Source organism: Saccopteryx leptura, chromosome 2, assembly GCF_036850995.1.
Source record: "Saccopteryx leptura isolate mSacLep1 chromosome 2, mSacLep1_pri_phased_curated, whole genome shotgun sequence".
In the NCBI taxonomy this organism is placed as follows: Eukaryota; Metazoa; Chordata; class Mammalia; order Chiroptera; family Emballonuridae; genus Saccopteryx; species Saccopteryx leptura.
Window position 1 is genome coordinate 130,184,578 of NC_089504.1, and position 15,049 is coordinate 130,199,626.

Below are 15,049 nucleotides of genomic sequence, written 5' to 3' on the forward strand. Positions count from 1 at the left end.
CTGTGGGAGTCAGATTAGCAATCTTGATTACTAAGAGTTTGCATTTCTCGACCATATCATATGACATTTTGTGATTATTTAAAATGGACAAAACACTCGCCTTATTTTTGAAGTTGTGTTTCATTCAGATATTATCTGACTATCCTTAAGTCAGGTCACTGAAGAGAGGTGTGCATGAGATTTATGAACTAGTTATGTAAATGCAAAGAAATAGGATTTTAACCTTGATAATTTCTAACATTTGTGATTGTTTTCCATTCTTCATTTGTATGTGCTTGAAAAAAATTCAACTCAGTTATACGTTTTTTCTAATCCCGCAAAAAGAGGCATCATATTTAAAGGTTTTATGACTCTGTTAAAATAGTGGCGCATTCTAGTGTGTGCATATGTAATCATCGTCTAATGCAATTGTTGGAAGAGGCACACATCCTCGAATGCTAAGTATATTTAGCTAAAGCATCTGAAGGCCCATGAAGCGTTGCTGAAATAGAAATGCTTGCTTCAGCAGTGAAGAACATTCCTGACTTGAAATTTAAGTAGGCCCAACAATGTCCTTCTTGATTATCATGAAGCAATTCAAGAGGAAACCTTCATAGGGGATGAATAGTGTCTTTTGTAGCTTGGAATCTGAGCAAAGTTAATTATGTATGTAATAAATACTTCATCCTCTTAGGTGCCTTTCAGTTTATGCATAGGTTGTTGAAATTGATTATATTATCATTATTTTTAAAGTATTTCACTTTCTGTAGATAAATGATACTTTGAGTAGGTAATGAGTATAAAATAATGTTGACTCATGTTATCTTTTTATTTTTATTACTTTTTAATATTTACTTTTTAAACAAATTTATTGGGGTACAGGTCCAGTTGTGCACCTCAATAAAACATCATCTGCACACTGCATCATGTGACCATAGCCACAAGCAGTCTCTTTTGTCCCAGTTCCCCCCACCTTTGCCCACCTCCACCTGCCCCCTTACCCCTTTCCTTCTGGCTATCAACACAGTGTTGTCTTTGTCAACATGTTTCATATATACACACACACACACACACACACACACACACACACACATATATATTATGCTTAATCCCTTCACCTTCTACCATATTTAATCATATACACCTGCTTATAACACTACTTGTGGTTGGAGAAGTTTTGTAGCTATGGATCTATGGATGGTTTGTCCATATAACGCTGTCTGAGGAGACATATACCTATTATTATATTAATGTGGAAATAGCATAATCTTTCATCTGACAGTACTATTCATTTTACTTTGCTTTTAATCTAGGAATTTGTAAACCTGCAATACATTGATAATCAGTGATAAAATATTATTACCTAGGCTTTGTAAGGTCCCTAAAATGCCTCTGAATCATCTGAAAATTAAAATGTGTTTGGTAGGTCTTGAGTGTTACAAATTATCTTGCAGTATGAGTTTTTGAAATTTTGTATTCTATATGTGACATGTACAGTGTTTTTAAAATGTAAAGTACAGAGATAAGGTGGTAGCAAGGGTTAGAAAACACTAGACTAGGAATCAGTAAAACTGAGTTAAAATCCCAGCTCCATGACAAGCCGGCTCTATATGGAGTGGAAAGTCATGCCAACACTCTGAATCTCTGCTTTCTCTTCTATAAAATAAGTAGGTATTCTAGATAATGCTTTTTAATATAGTGTCCTCTAATGAGAACATCAAATCCCAAGTAGTAGAATTTGTACTATATTATTTCTGCCCATAGGGTTGTGTGTATGTTTTTTAAATATGACTCCATGTTGCCCTTCTTTCTCTTCCCCGCCCACACACAAAAGAATCTGTAGAGCTATTGAATGGATACTTTTAGAAATTTATATACACTGATCATTTGTTATGTATGTAAGGTATTTCAGCCATTAGTTCTAGAATTGTCTGGGAATTCTTTACATAGAAAATTTTTATTTTATTTTATTTTTTTGCAAGAGAGAGTGGGGGGACAGACAGGGACAGACAGAAAGGAAGGGAGAGAGATGAAAAGCACTAACTCATAGGTAACACTTTAATTGTTCATTGACTGCTTTCTCATATGTGCCTTTACTGGGGGGGGGGATGTCCAGCCAAGTCAATGACCCCTTGCTCAAGCCAGCAACCTTGGGCTTCAAGCCAGTGACCTTGGTTTTCAAGCCAGTGACCTTTGGGTTCAAGCCAGTGACCATGGATTCGTGTCTATTATCCCATGCTCAAACTGGCGACCCTTCACTCAAGCCAGATGAGCCTGCACTCAAGGCGGCAACCTCAGGGTTTTGAACCTGGGTCCTCAGCATCTCAGGCCAATGCTCTATCCATTACACCACTACCAGATCAGGTTATGTAGAAAATATTTGACAACAACATGTTAAGCTGACTCTGTGGGCAGTCATTTCACAATGTAGAAGTGTTTATTATGTGCTATGGAAAAAAAGAAAATATGGGTTAGGGAGCTATAACCATCTAAGGCATGGTCTAGATAAAAGTAACATTTTTGAACAGTAATAGTCTAACCAGAATGGACACGAGAGAGAGAATAATTTTCAGATCCACCCCCAAACTTCTGTGGGTGAAGGCCATGAGGTAGGGATGACTAAAATAAGACTTCAGCTTTTTCCTCTCATCCAACAGTGACCCTCTGTGGGTTTTCCCTCATAGTTTTCTCTTTTTATATCAACCCTCCATGTCTTTCCAAGCTGTCATCAAAGAAAGTCCTTCCCTAAGCATTGAACACCTTTTCCCTCACTCCCCGGCCACTCCACTTGGCCTGGCTAGCTAACTCATCCTAGAGGGAAGCTAAGCTTCCACCTGCTATATAGAAAGCCTGTCTGTCTAGCTGCCTCCCTCTTGTGCTCTCCTTTCTACCAGTTCAGTCTGTTTAGCCCTTTTCTATGCTCTTAAAGAACTTTCTACTTTTCTATATTATAGAATCTACCACATTACTGTAATTGGCCATTTTCTTAGATTTCTTGTCCACTCCATAGTGTAGGTTTAGGACTCTGTCTTGTTCCTCACTGTTTCCTTTGTGCCTAGTAGAGTGCGTGTCACAGAGGGATATTGAATGATCGCACTTATACAAGCCAAATAGTGTAAACAATCTCTGTCCCCTCCACATGTTTACTCCATCATTCATTATTGCCTTTATCTTGGCTGGCAAGAACTGTAATAAAACCCTCAACCTATTATTTAAACATAGTGGTTCCAAAAGCCTTCAAGCTTAGGCATTTGCATCAAATATGTACCCATGCATGGTGAGACTGACATTTCTATGGTAGAGGGAGTGAATTGCACACTGTATTTATTCATCAAAATATCAACAGACTTTTAATACACAAAACTAATAATTCACTTAGTGCTTCCTTTCCTTCCAGAGGAATAGATATTCCTACAACTGATGACCTCACTGATTAAAAAATTAGCAAGTTAGAAACATATATAATTAAAAAAAAAAGAAAAAGAACCCTGGTACCACCAGGTAAATCACTTTAAAATTAAGAAAATAATTAAGCAGTATATTTGATATTATTTTTATTTTCTCTTTGTATGTGTTTTGTACAATTTTAATGTGGGTTTTGTATTTTTGAAAAGAGATGAACTACAGTATCTCAAAGCCAGATACCCTAGTAGTATATGTTTTTTTGTGATTAAGGCAGATTTTGGCACCTTTACATATTTTTATAATTGAGAACTTGCTAAATACTTTGCAATTTGCCTCAACATGAAGATTGTTTGGATTACTTCTTTACAGGTAAAAGATGCCCTGTCTGCATAAAGAATATTGTTATTTAAGCAATTTCCATATTATCCCAGGTGAAAGTATGTGTGAGCATGAACTAAATGTATTCACAGACAGTAGTACCTCTTTGACTAGGAAAGTATGTCATATCCATGGCTGGTAATAAAATACTTTTATGGATCCGCCCAGCTATATAGATAGGTCATGCTCTGTAGATTTATAATGATGAGTATTACCTTTTCCAAACTGAAAATGTTTTTAATCTTTTATTGGAAAAAGAGATTTATGATTATCTGACTGTCAAAAGGTGTTTGAAGAAATCATTTCTGCCACTTTATTACCTCATGGTATATTACACAGTTGTGCAAATTTTTGTGCAGTTTAGTACAATTTGCAAGTCTTTTATATCATTAAGGGAATAACCTACCTCTTAACTGAGAACTCTTTATTTTAAATGAATAATGTTCTTATATGAAGTAATGTTGTATTCCCTTTAAGTACATTAGTAGTTTTGTCATGTATGTTTTGAAAAAGTCAAATTATATCTGTACTATAAAATACTTCCTGAAATATAATTAATCGTGGCAGTATTTTGTCAGTTGATGGATAAAAGTGACTATGACATTAACACACTCAAAAATGATTTATTTAGCGATGTGCCCTCATGTCCTTCACTTACTTTATGATTAGAAGCCTTTAAATATTTTGATATGCTGTCATTTGCTAATGTGTGTAAGTTATGTGTCCCTACCTGTGAGCACTGTTAAATCTTGGTTGTCATGGTTACTCTTATTACCATTGGCCAACTAATATTTAGCCTTTCTCTGTTCTTTTTCTTTTTTTCTTTTTTGCTGCATTAAAATGGAGCAGTAAACCTGACAGGTGAGGAATAGAGAACAAACCCCTTTAATGCTTAGTCAAGAAAAAAATAAAATATGGGTAGACTTGCAGATATACTGAGGGGATGAAGGTAGGGGTTGGATATAAAAGATGATACCTGGCCAGTAGATGATGGATAAAGCCTACACATATAAAATAATTGATATTAAAGTGATTCTGGGAAAGTTTATATAAGAAGATAAAACAGTTTATCATAAAACCAGTCTCAGAGTTTTGTTTGTTGTTAAGGTAAAATGAACGTTTTTATGTGTTAATGTGTCTGCAGAAGAGAAATGGGAGGTGCTTGATAAGCTGTCTTGCTTTGTTCTGTTTTGAAGGTCAGTTTTCAAGTTTGATCTCTGGTCACCTCTCAGTACAGGAATACAAGCTTGTTCACACCCTCCAAATATTGATGATAGTGTCTTAAAGAAAACTCTATGTAATTCCAAGTTATTTTCCATGTCTTCCAGCCTTGAATCATAATAGTAATAGTAGTAATAACAATAAAAATAATATTTGTATTCTTTGATTATTGACTGACTGGTCTAATCTAACCTCCTAGCTTTCTAATTCATGTCTATCTCTATCAATGAGTAGATATAAATTCCTGATTAAAATTAAACTTAAGTTTAAAATTTAATATTAAAGGGTCTTAGTGCTCATCTAACCTGCCTTTCTCCCAGTGTTGTGTTCCACTGGTTCTCAATGAGTGGTTCCCTGGATCAATAGCATCAGCACTACCAGGGCACTTGAAATGCAAAGTCTTGGACTCCTCACCCAAATGTGGTCACTCAGAAACTGGGCATTGGACCAGCAACTTATAGTGTAGCAAGCCCCCTGGGAGATTCTGATGCGTGCTAAAGGTTGAGAACAAGCACTGCCTTTTTTATCCCTGAAATCACAACCCTGATTAGCAAGCTGCATTACGCTTTGACTGACAGAAAACTTACTACCTCTAGGAGGGTCTGCTTTACTTATTTTTATATATTCCTATTTATCATTGATTCAGACTGAAAAACACATGAAAAATAGGTTTTTTGTTTTCTCAGCCAGAAGACAAAACACGTTGACACCATTTAATATACGTAGAAATCCACCTCCCTCTTCCTTCCTATTATAGCACTGTGCACATCTCACACCTTCATCACAGCCTTGTCCTGTCGGTATGAGAGCTGGACCAGAAGTTAGATACCATCTTCTTACCCTCCTCTTCATTTCATTAGTGAAGATCAAGAAGGTTTGTAGTTCACCACCCGAAGAGAAACATAGCACTAGGTGGCCGAGTTGGGGTTACATTCTTAACAATGTCAGAACTGTGAAGTATTTTTACTGATACCTTTGAATATTAATAGTAGGAATTTCAATAAATATATTTTTCCAAAAGCCTGTACCCATATATCTGAAATACCTTTGTTCCAAATCAATACATTTGATCTTCCCCAAAGTCTCTCTTGTTCTTGTCACTTTACCCCTAGACGAGAATAAGTGAAATTAAACACCCCTTACCACAGAGTAGCATTTTTGTGGTGCATTATTCACATCTCAAACAAACACATGCTTTTTTACATTGTCAGTAGTTTCTGCCCTCTGAGAAAGGTCATGTGATCTTTTCTTTCCCTTTCACCCATGTGACTCCTGTGCGTGGTAGATCACTTCTCACTGTGAGAAGTGAACTTACACCAGGCCTTTATAATCTTAATAGAAAAAATAAAATAGCAAAGAAAATGTATAATCTATTTCTAGTCAGTGTTCTTTGCATTTTTACTAGTTTAAAATGAGAATAATGAGACCTCTGAAAACTTAGGGAAAATGTTACTAAATATTTTCATGGTGGATCTGATTTAGACCATTATATGCCATTTAAAACTTTACAATAAGTTCATTTTTTAAAGCTCTTTACTATTATGAATTATAATGACCAAACTCTTCATATTGCTAACTTTTCATAGAAATTCTTGGCCTGACCTGTGGTGGTAAAGTGTCGACCTGGAATGCTGAGGTCGCTGGTTTGAAACTCTGGCCTTGCCTGGTCAAGGCACGGCACATATGGGAGTTGATGCTTCCTGCTCACCCCTCTTTCTCTCTAAAAATGAATAAATGAAATCTAAAAAGAAAAAAAATAAATTCTTTCTGTTAGACAACAACCATTTAAGCTTATTTCTGTTTTAAAATAATGTGATATATATGTGGGAAGCCAGGACTACCCATGTTGTGATCATCAAATGAAACTAAACAAAACAAAAATTAAACCACTGGTATTTCTAGCTGGCTATGATATTTAGAGCCTGAGATCTTGGAGGTCATTTAATTTGAACAGATAAAATAGGGAGAAGCTAGTTATTAAATGTCAAGATGCCACCCCCCCAATTTATTATAAATATGAACTGTAATTTTAATCCAATTCTTTGTGTTGTCCATGACTTATCTGGGTAAAAAGGATGCAATTATCAGCTTTCCTGTGATGAAACAAACTAATTACGTTTTTAGAGAGTATTTTTTCTGTCTGAGCGTCACCTAGCCTGGCCTCAGTGACAAAGAAGGTACGGAGGATGTTCCCCTTGACCTGCAAGAGGGAAAACGTTTTCTTGTCCAGATATTTCTACTTCTGGTTTCCATCATCCTGCAAGAATTACAGCAGAGCCACTTTGAGAAGGGGTAACAGTTGTGGTTTTAGACGTTGGATCTGGCACATCCGTAAAGAAATGTACCTGTACAAACTTGTGTGAAAAGACCAAAACCTGAGAAGGGCCACAAGGATGATTTGAAATGAGAAGACCAACCATATGCTTGTTACTGGTGGGGTTGATTGGCAAGCCACACTCGGTGACATTTTATTAACTTATTTAGGTTCTGCATCTTCAGTGGCGACATGAATGTGTTGGTGTTGTGAGGCCAATATCCCCAGCATAAACACAGCGGCACTTTCTGCTCTGAAACGGGCGTACATTTCCTTCTTCCTACAGTCTTCTGAGCTTCTTTCTTTTTCTTCTTTCATCTTTTCGCCAGTCTTCCATCTCTTCTTTTCTTCCCTTTTGACGCTCCATATAACTGGAGCTACCAGTACCTTTGGCACACTTTGATTCACTGTTTCCTCTGATTGGTGATACAGCTTGGCAGTACCTTCTGTCCATAGACTATGCCTGTCCCCTGTAGGTAGAAGCAGGAAATCAGGAGGGAGATTAACCCAAAGTCCTAAGAGAGCAGGTGTCTAATAGGACTCACCCAAGAAAATTCATTTAATCAACCATATTTAGCCAAAGGCATTGCACTTATGCAAGTCAAGTGTTCTTTCTCCTTTGCATTCATCTTCCCTTCATCCCCTGGTCAGTTTATTTTATACAGATGAGCAGAGATGGAAAGAAGATTATGTTCTTTTCATGGAACAACCTGCATGACACTGAATGAGAGAGAGATCCCATTGCCACACAACTAAGCTGTAATACAGTCACATCAAGAAGAGAGAGAGAGAGGGTTGCTAAACACTTTTCTGTAGCCCTGTCGCTAAACTAGAATACCTTTGCTTGAGCAGGGTTGAGATACTAGGGTTATAACTCTAGGCTGAGTATTGCTGGAATCAGTATTTTTAAAAAGCACAGTTTGAAAAAGACTTCCATTTGTTAGGTGAATTCTTAATCTAAGTCAACGGGAAAGAAAATAGTTGGTACCACTCTGATTATTTGGGTTTGAAAAGAAAAAAAGGAAATCTTAGGGGGAAATACCTGACATTTGTTAAAAGTGCATTATGACACTTTAAATAAGAGTATTTAATAAAAATAGTAAGTTGCAATTAAAACAAGATAAAATGAACTGGGTGAAGAATTATTTATAACAAGGCACTGTTAATGGTTCATATACCTGAAAGTTCATTAGGAGAATGGAACTAAACAGGTGAAATTACTTTTTTTTCCAATTTTTCTATGATTGACTCTCATTAACAAAATATTAATCATAGTTAGCTTAGCACCATAGGCCAAATCTGTTGTTGTTTTTTTTTCTTTTCTTTTTTATTTTTTGTTGGGGGAGATTTGAAAGAGAAACTTGATGTTGGTCTTGTGTGGTCCCAGCCTCCTCCCAGATACTAGATTAACTTGAAATCTTAGAAAGGAACTTACTGTATTTATCTGCCTTACTGGAAAATCCAGTGCAAGTCCACTTTGTAGCCATCAGTTTTATATTCTTAGAAAATAGAAATTGGGGCAGATTTAGTTGTTCAACTACAGGCCAGGTGTTTCGGAGCTTGTCTATATGGTAGCAGTAATTTAGCTGTTAGGGGTCCTCTATCCTATTCCTCACAAATAGAACAAGTGGCTAAGGGAGAATAGCAGAGCAATGGTTCAAGTGTACTTATAGACACTCCCTTAACGCCTCAAGTCCAAGTCACTGACTAGATTGTTAAATTGTAGAGCTAAAAGAAGACTTTGAGATTATCCACTTCAATAAAAATTGTAGACCTAAGGGAATACTATAGGCCAAGTAAGGATGAACAGCCTGAACAAGGTCACAAAGCTATCCCATCAAGTTTTAAAACTGAAAGTTGGGTGTGGGGTTGAGGGGGAAGGGCATGACTCTCTGCTTTTTAAATCTGTTTTAATTATTTTTTTTAATCTTAAATTTTTACTTTCTTTCTCTAGGAAAAGGGCAGAATCTGCCTCTAGAAAGAGCAACATACCAAACAGCAAGGAGGTCCCTTCACACCATCCAACAGACCCAGTAGAACTAAGGCGCCTTAATTTTCAAACACCAGGTAAGACATGACTCAGCCTACCCATGACACAGTCTTCACTGAAATTTTATAGTCTAGTTGATGTTGCCTTGAGATGAATGTATCACTTTATTTTTAACAGTTATGTGTGTCCTCCTCTTTTATTTTTATATTTTTGAGATTTGCCAAAACACAAGTCTTGAAAGGAAATTGAGCTCGATACATATCTGGGGTGGGTATAAAAGAGAAAAAAAATGTATAATTCTTCTTCAAACTTGGACAGTTTGTAATCTTATAACTATAGCTACCATTTTCATGGCTTATTAACACAGTTATTATTTTCAATGACACATATATGTAAAGAATTCAGTTCCCATAAAGTGAATGAGTAGATAATGGATTGTTACATCATTTATCCCATTGGGAAAGAATCTACAGGATTGGGCAAAAGTAGGTTTACAGTTGTTCATATAGGAAGATAATGCAATAATTAATAAATAATACCAGAATAAACTCTATTGTTTCATATGCTCACAACTGCCAAACTACTTTTGCGTCTATGTTACTCTCAAAGAAAGGGGGAGAGAGAGATGACCAGAGGAGGAGGGAAGGATGAAGGAAGGGAAAGAAAATAAATATATTTTTTAAAATATTATTCATGGTGACTCTCACTGACCAGTTCAGGTTTCTTATTGGGGAAACACATAGAATAGCCAAGAATAAGCATATGCTTTTGTTGTTTGGGTTTTTTTAAAATAACATTAAGTTCTTCAACAGAAGAAAAATATTTTTGCTGTGGGGCATATTATCTAATGAGTTGAAGTCTAGTTCTATTTTACTGTATTTTAAGTATATCTTGATAATACCAAATGAATGGCAAGTAATAAATTAGGTAAAGAAAAAAAAGACAGTGAGTGGCACTGTCTTCATACCAAATGATAATGAACACAGTAAAAAGCTTATCTAAGAAGTCTGTTAGATTGAAATATGACAGCCTTGTACCTCCAAATGTTGGGAAGTTTTCTTCTTGTCAGATGAATGTTCTAACTCACAACAGGATACACCACAGATTTTTTTAAACTTACACATTTGCAGTGAATAGCTTTGAACTGAAAATACATAGTTCATTTTATGTAGCATATTTTCTCTTTTACATGTAGATATGTCAGAGCAACTTGTAACTATTCAGATAAAAGAAATGTCTGGCATTTTCAAAGTGGTTATACAAAATCTAAATGTGCTTTGTTTAAATTCTCTTGCAAATGAGGTTGGACTTTTTAAAATTTTTCTTAAAAAAGCAAAATATACCTTCACCAGCATAAAAAGTGGAAGAAATGTTCATGTTGCCAAAATCTTCTGTATGCATATTAAAAAGACTGATCAGTGTAGATCATGTATGTGGGCACGAACACTGAACCAGCTGCGTAGCTCCAGGAACACCGCAGCCCCTTGGGTGCCCCTGCTGAGTCGCCCACTCAGTGCTCCATGAAGGACACTTGGTGTGAACTGAGTAGCAAACCTTCTCAGTTCCGCACTTTTTGAAATAGTAATGTACTTACTTTCCTGGGCGATGGGCAACTTCTTATTAATAAACTCAGGAACTCATATACTTTTCAATTGGGCTAAACCAATATGCACAGGACCTGAAAGCCACAGAAGTAATTTGGTACATGATTGTCTGCATATGTTGCCTCCTCACCTTTCTAAGAGCAGCACATTTTAGAAATGGAGATAATAGCTCTATTTCCCAGTATCTTACTGTGTGGCACTGCCCCCACCTCCTCCGGCTTCTGTGTAAAATGTTCTGTGTATTGGAACACTCTTGGTCTTCCAGCAGAAACGAAAGCATACTATAGGCTTGAGTGAAAAGACAAGGGTAGCCCCAAGAAGAGAGGAGTGCTATCTCTCATCACTTCCAGCACCACAGGAAATGCTTCCAAGCATTAATGCAAAGCACAAATAAGAACTATGTAGAAAGGATTATCAGAGTACAGGTAACTACAAGAAAGGAAATAGAAATGCCTTCAACCAGAAGATTGCCATCTACATGTACCTCTCACTTTTATGGGTAATTTTACAATTATGGCAAAACCCAAAAATTCTATTAAGAATCCAATTTTTGCTAATGTAAGAGGGAAAATGTTAGAACTCTCTCCACTTCTCTCAGCTAAGGCACAGAGTGGAGAATGAGAAACTTGTTTTAAGCGCTATCTCTGAGGTTGCAGGATATGGAGAAAACATTGCTTTAGCACATTTTCCAAATGTAGGGTGGCAGTCAAGTCACAGTCAGTGAAACATGGCATTAAGGCATCTGAATAGGGAAGGAAGTCTCATACCTTTCCAGTTAAGAACAGGTACCTCTGTAGATATTTCCCATGAATATGTTTATCTGTCCATTAGGCTCAGATGCCAGTATACAGTCAGGTTGTAGTTAGAACCAGAACTACCTAATCTCTAAAAAGAATATGGTTTACAACAGTAAATCATCAATTGTTGGTTTACAGGGTCAGTTAGAACTATTGTGGAACATATAGTTAGAAGGACATTAATTTATCACCCATGACTTACAAAAGTAAAGGAGACATAAATATATAAGAAGGTATTTAGCCAAGGTTAGACTGATCACTTCAAGTGGTTAATGGATTAAATTGGGCAAAATGAGAAAAGGAGAGAGGAAATGTAATAGAACTAAAATTAACAGCTAATCAAGTTTTATAAGTGGAGGAAAGGAAGGAAACATTCACTTATAAAAGATAGTTTTAAAAGAAACCTCTGTTAAGCTTCACACATCGTTGTGGGCAGCCGTAACAGTGGATGTGGTAGGATGGTTGGTACATGAGCTACACGTTAAGCAAATGTGAACTATGCCCATTAGCCTAGGTTAGGAGGAGGGTTTTTCTTTTAAAAATTTTTTTTCCAAGTCATTCTGTGACAGCCTCCTTCCCCTCAGATATTTTTTGTTCTTAATTACAAAAGCAACACATGTTTACCGGGGAAATTTTGTAAAATAAAAAAGAAGCTTGTTAACAGTTGTTGTACATAGATTTTGGCTATTGTTGTATTCATTATATTACTCAAATTTTTATATGCTTGAAAATGTTTATTAGTTAGAAAATTACAAAAATGCACTTTAAAAAAATTAATCTTTATCCCACCACTTTTAATTTTTTTATTTGACATATTTAAAATAAAAAGTAAAAGAGTTTCTATAGTTACTTCAACTTTACTCTCAAGAAAGGTCTCCCATATGTAGCTCCATTCATATCCTTCCAGGCTTTTTATATGTAATATCCAGTTCTTCAAATGATAAAATACATAGCAGGTGTATAGAGATATAGTTAGGTACACTTACATAACATTTACTGTTTTAACATTTAACTATATAAACATAGACTCGTTTGCAAGACAGAGTATTAAGTTTCATCTCCTTTTTAACAACTGGTGATATTCTGCTCTGCATATGTCACAGTATGGGCTTAGTCCTTGTCGATGGAGGCTAAGTGTTTGCTCTTAAAAGTAATACTGTCCTGAGCCTCTCTTTTCACATCTCTGTTGTTATTTCTGAATGTTAAACACCTGGAAGGGGGATGGCAGGGTGGTAGGGTAGGCACATTTGTCATTTGATATAGGCTGCGAATTAAAGATTTTTTTGGAAATATGGTAAAAATTTTGTTTTCAGTTTAGCCTCTCTGGGCCATGGCCTCTAGAATTAGACAAAATGACTGTAATAAATATAATATTGTCAAAAGATGATGATGTATAAGGAAATCAAAGAAAGGACTAGAATGTGTTTATATTTTTACTTTTTTCCCAACAAAGCAAATTTAGAAATTCATCATCTCAGAGGAATAAGCTTGGTTTCTAGAACAAAAGAGTTGTAAGGGACCATGTGAATGAAAGCCTCATAGGATGCTCTGGTCTTCACCTCTCTGTGCCTGCAAAATCCCTCCCCCCCCCAACCACAGACACCATAACCCTTCGGTTGACTTGTCAGTTTCCATCAGAATTTTTTTCCCAAAAAATTCTTTTTTTAATCTCTGCATCACCTGCTCATTCACCTCCCCCCCTTAAAAAAATTCAAACAAAAACAACACTCAGGTATTTATACTTGCATCTTTTAGGAAAAGAGGTTTAAAAATTGATGATCAGATACAACATAAAGGCCTCATTTTTATTTCGTGAAATGATCTTAACGTGTATTGCCCTGAAGCGTGCAGGATGGTAGGTGATTGATGGGCTGTGAGAAACAAAAACAAACTCATGAGAAGTTAAGGTATCAGAAAGAGCAGGATCAGCAGCAGAAATGCCTCCACAGCAGTTGGATGTGCTCTGGGAGCTCTCACTCCTCTCTCCACCACTAGCACTGTTACCTGGAACAATGCTAAAGAGGTCCATTTTTACATATATGTACTCTCTATCTTCATATTTTATTTTGTACTGTAAGAAACTTAGGTATATGATCTGGGTTAAGAACAACTGATGCTGGCTCATTAGCTTGAGGGGTTGCTGGCTTGAGCATGGGATCATAGACATGACCCCATAGTCGCTGACTTGAGCCCAAAGGTTGCTGGCTTGAAGCCCAAGGTCGCTGGCTTGAGCAAGGGGTCACTCACTCTGCTGTAGCGCCCCCCTACCTGTCAAGGCACATATGAGAAAGCAAACAATGAACAGCTAAGGAGCTGCAATGAATTGAAGCTTCTCATCTCTCTTCCCTCTTGTTTGTTTGACTCTCTCTGTCTCTGTAAAAAACAAAACAAAAACAAACAAACAAAAAAAAAACCACACACACAAAAAACTGATGTGATCTTTATATTTTACATTTCAAAAAACTTGGGTAAATTTCTGATACAAAGAAACATGGTTTATTTAAATTCTGCAGTTTCAGGAATCCTACATAAAAAATGAGTTTTAATTATGCCATTCAGTACTTAATTGAGACAACATTCTTGGTATAGGTTTGCCTTAATGATGATCCTAGTTATGGATTAAGTCAAATTGTCATGTTTTTACGGAGAAACAATTATACCTTTCAAATCAATGTTCTCTTTTGTATTTCATTTATCATTCAATTGTGAGACAAATCATAAACAGTATTTGTATTTCATTCAGGGTATTTTTAAATAGTGCATACATTATGTAAAAGTCTGACAAATATTTTACAAACTAAGTTTCTCTCTGTGATTGTTAATTCAATTAAGTGCACTTTTGACAGCACTTCAGATTTGATGAACAAATTAATTTTTTCGCCTGACCTGTGGTGGCGCAGTGGATAAAGCGACAACCTGGAAACGCTGAGGTTGCTGGTTCAAAACCCTGGGCTTGCCTGATCAAGGCACATATGGGAGTTGATGCTTCCTGCTCCTCCCCCCTTCTCTCTCTCTCTCTCTCCCCTCTCTATAATGAATAAATAAAATCTATAAAAAAAAAAAAAATTAATTTTTTCCTATTCCATGACTGAACATTATTCAGCCTTTATCACAATTTGTTGAGAAGGAAACCATTACCGAGTCCGTATACAGATATAGTAACAGAAATAAAAATCACCTAGGAGATGTTTCACCACTATCAATGACATCCACAACTCTGTTTAGCAAAAACGGTTGTGATATTGTAGGGTCCCTATAGACATTTAATGGGAAAATAAAGCAAGTATTTGATAAACGTTTTTCTATAAACTGTCATTTGAAGCATACCATTGATTAGATTACTGACTTAGTAAAATATAAA

At 36.2% G+C, this 15,049-nt stretch overlaps 1 protein-coding gene, 1 long non-coding RNA gene and 1 pseudogene across 2 annotated transcripts in view; 2 read left to right on the plus strand and 1 right to left on the minus strand.

Moving 5' to 3' along the window:
- LOC136393883 (myotubularin-related protein 6-like) overlaps window positions 1-10,811 on the plus strand; it is a 55,857-nt pseudogene extending 45,046 nt beyond the window's left edge.
- Window positions 1-15,049, plus strand: part of LOC136394896 (uncharacterized) — a 292,059-nt gene that overhangs the window by 270,591 nt on the left and 6,419 nt on the right. The window lies entirely within an intron of this gene.
- LOC136393880 (spermatogenesis-associated protein 31D1-like) overlaps window positions 1-15,049 on the minus strand; it is a 371,407-nt gene that overhangs the window by 216,598 nt on the left and 139,760 nt on the right. The window lies entirely within an intron of this gene.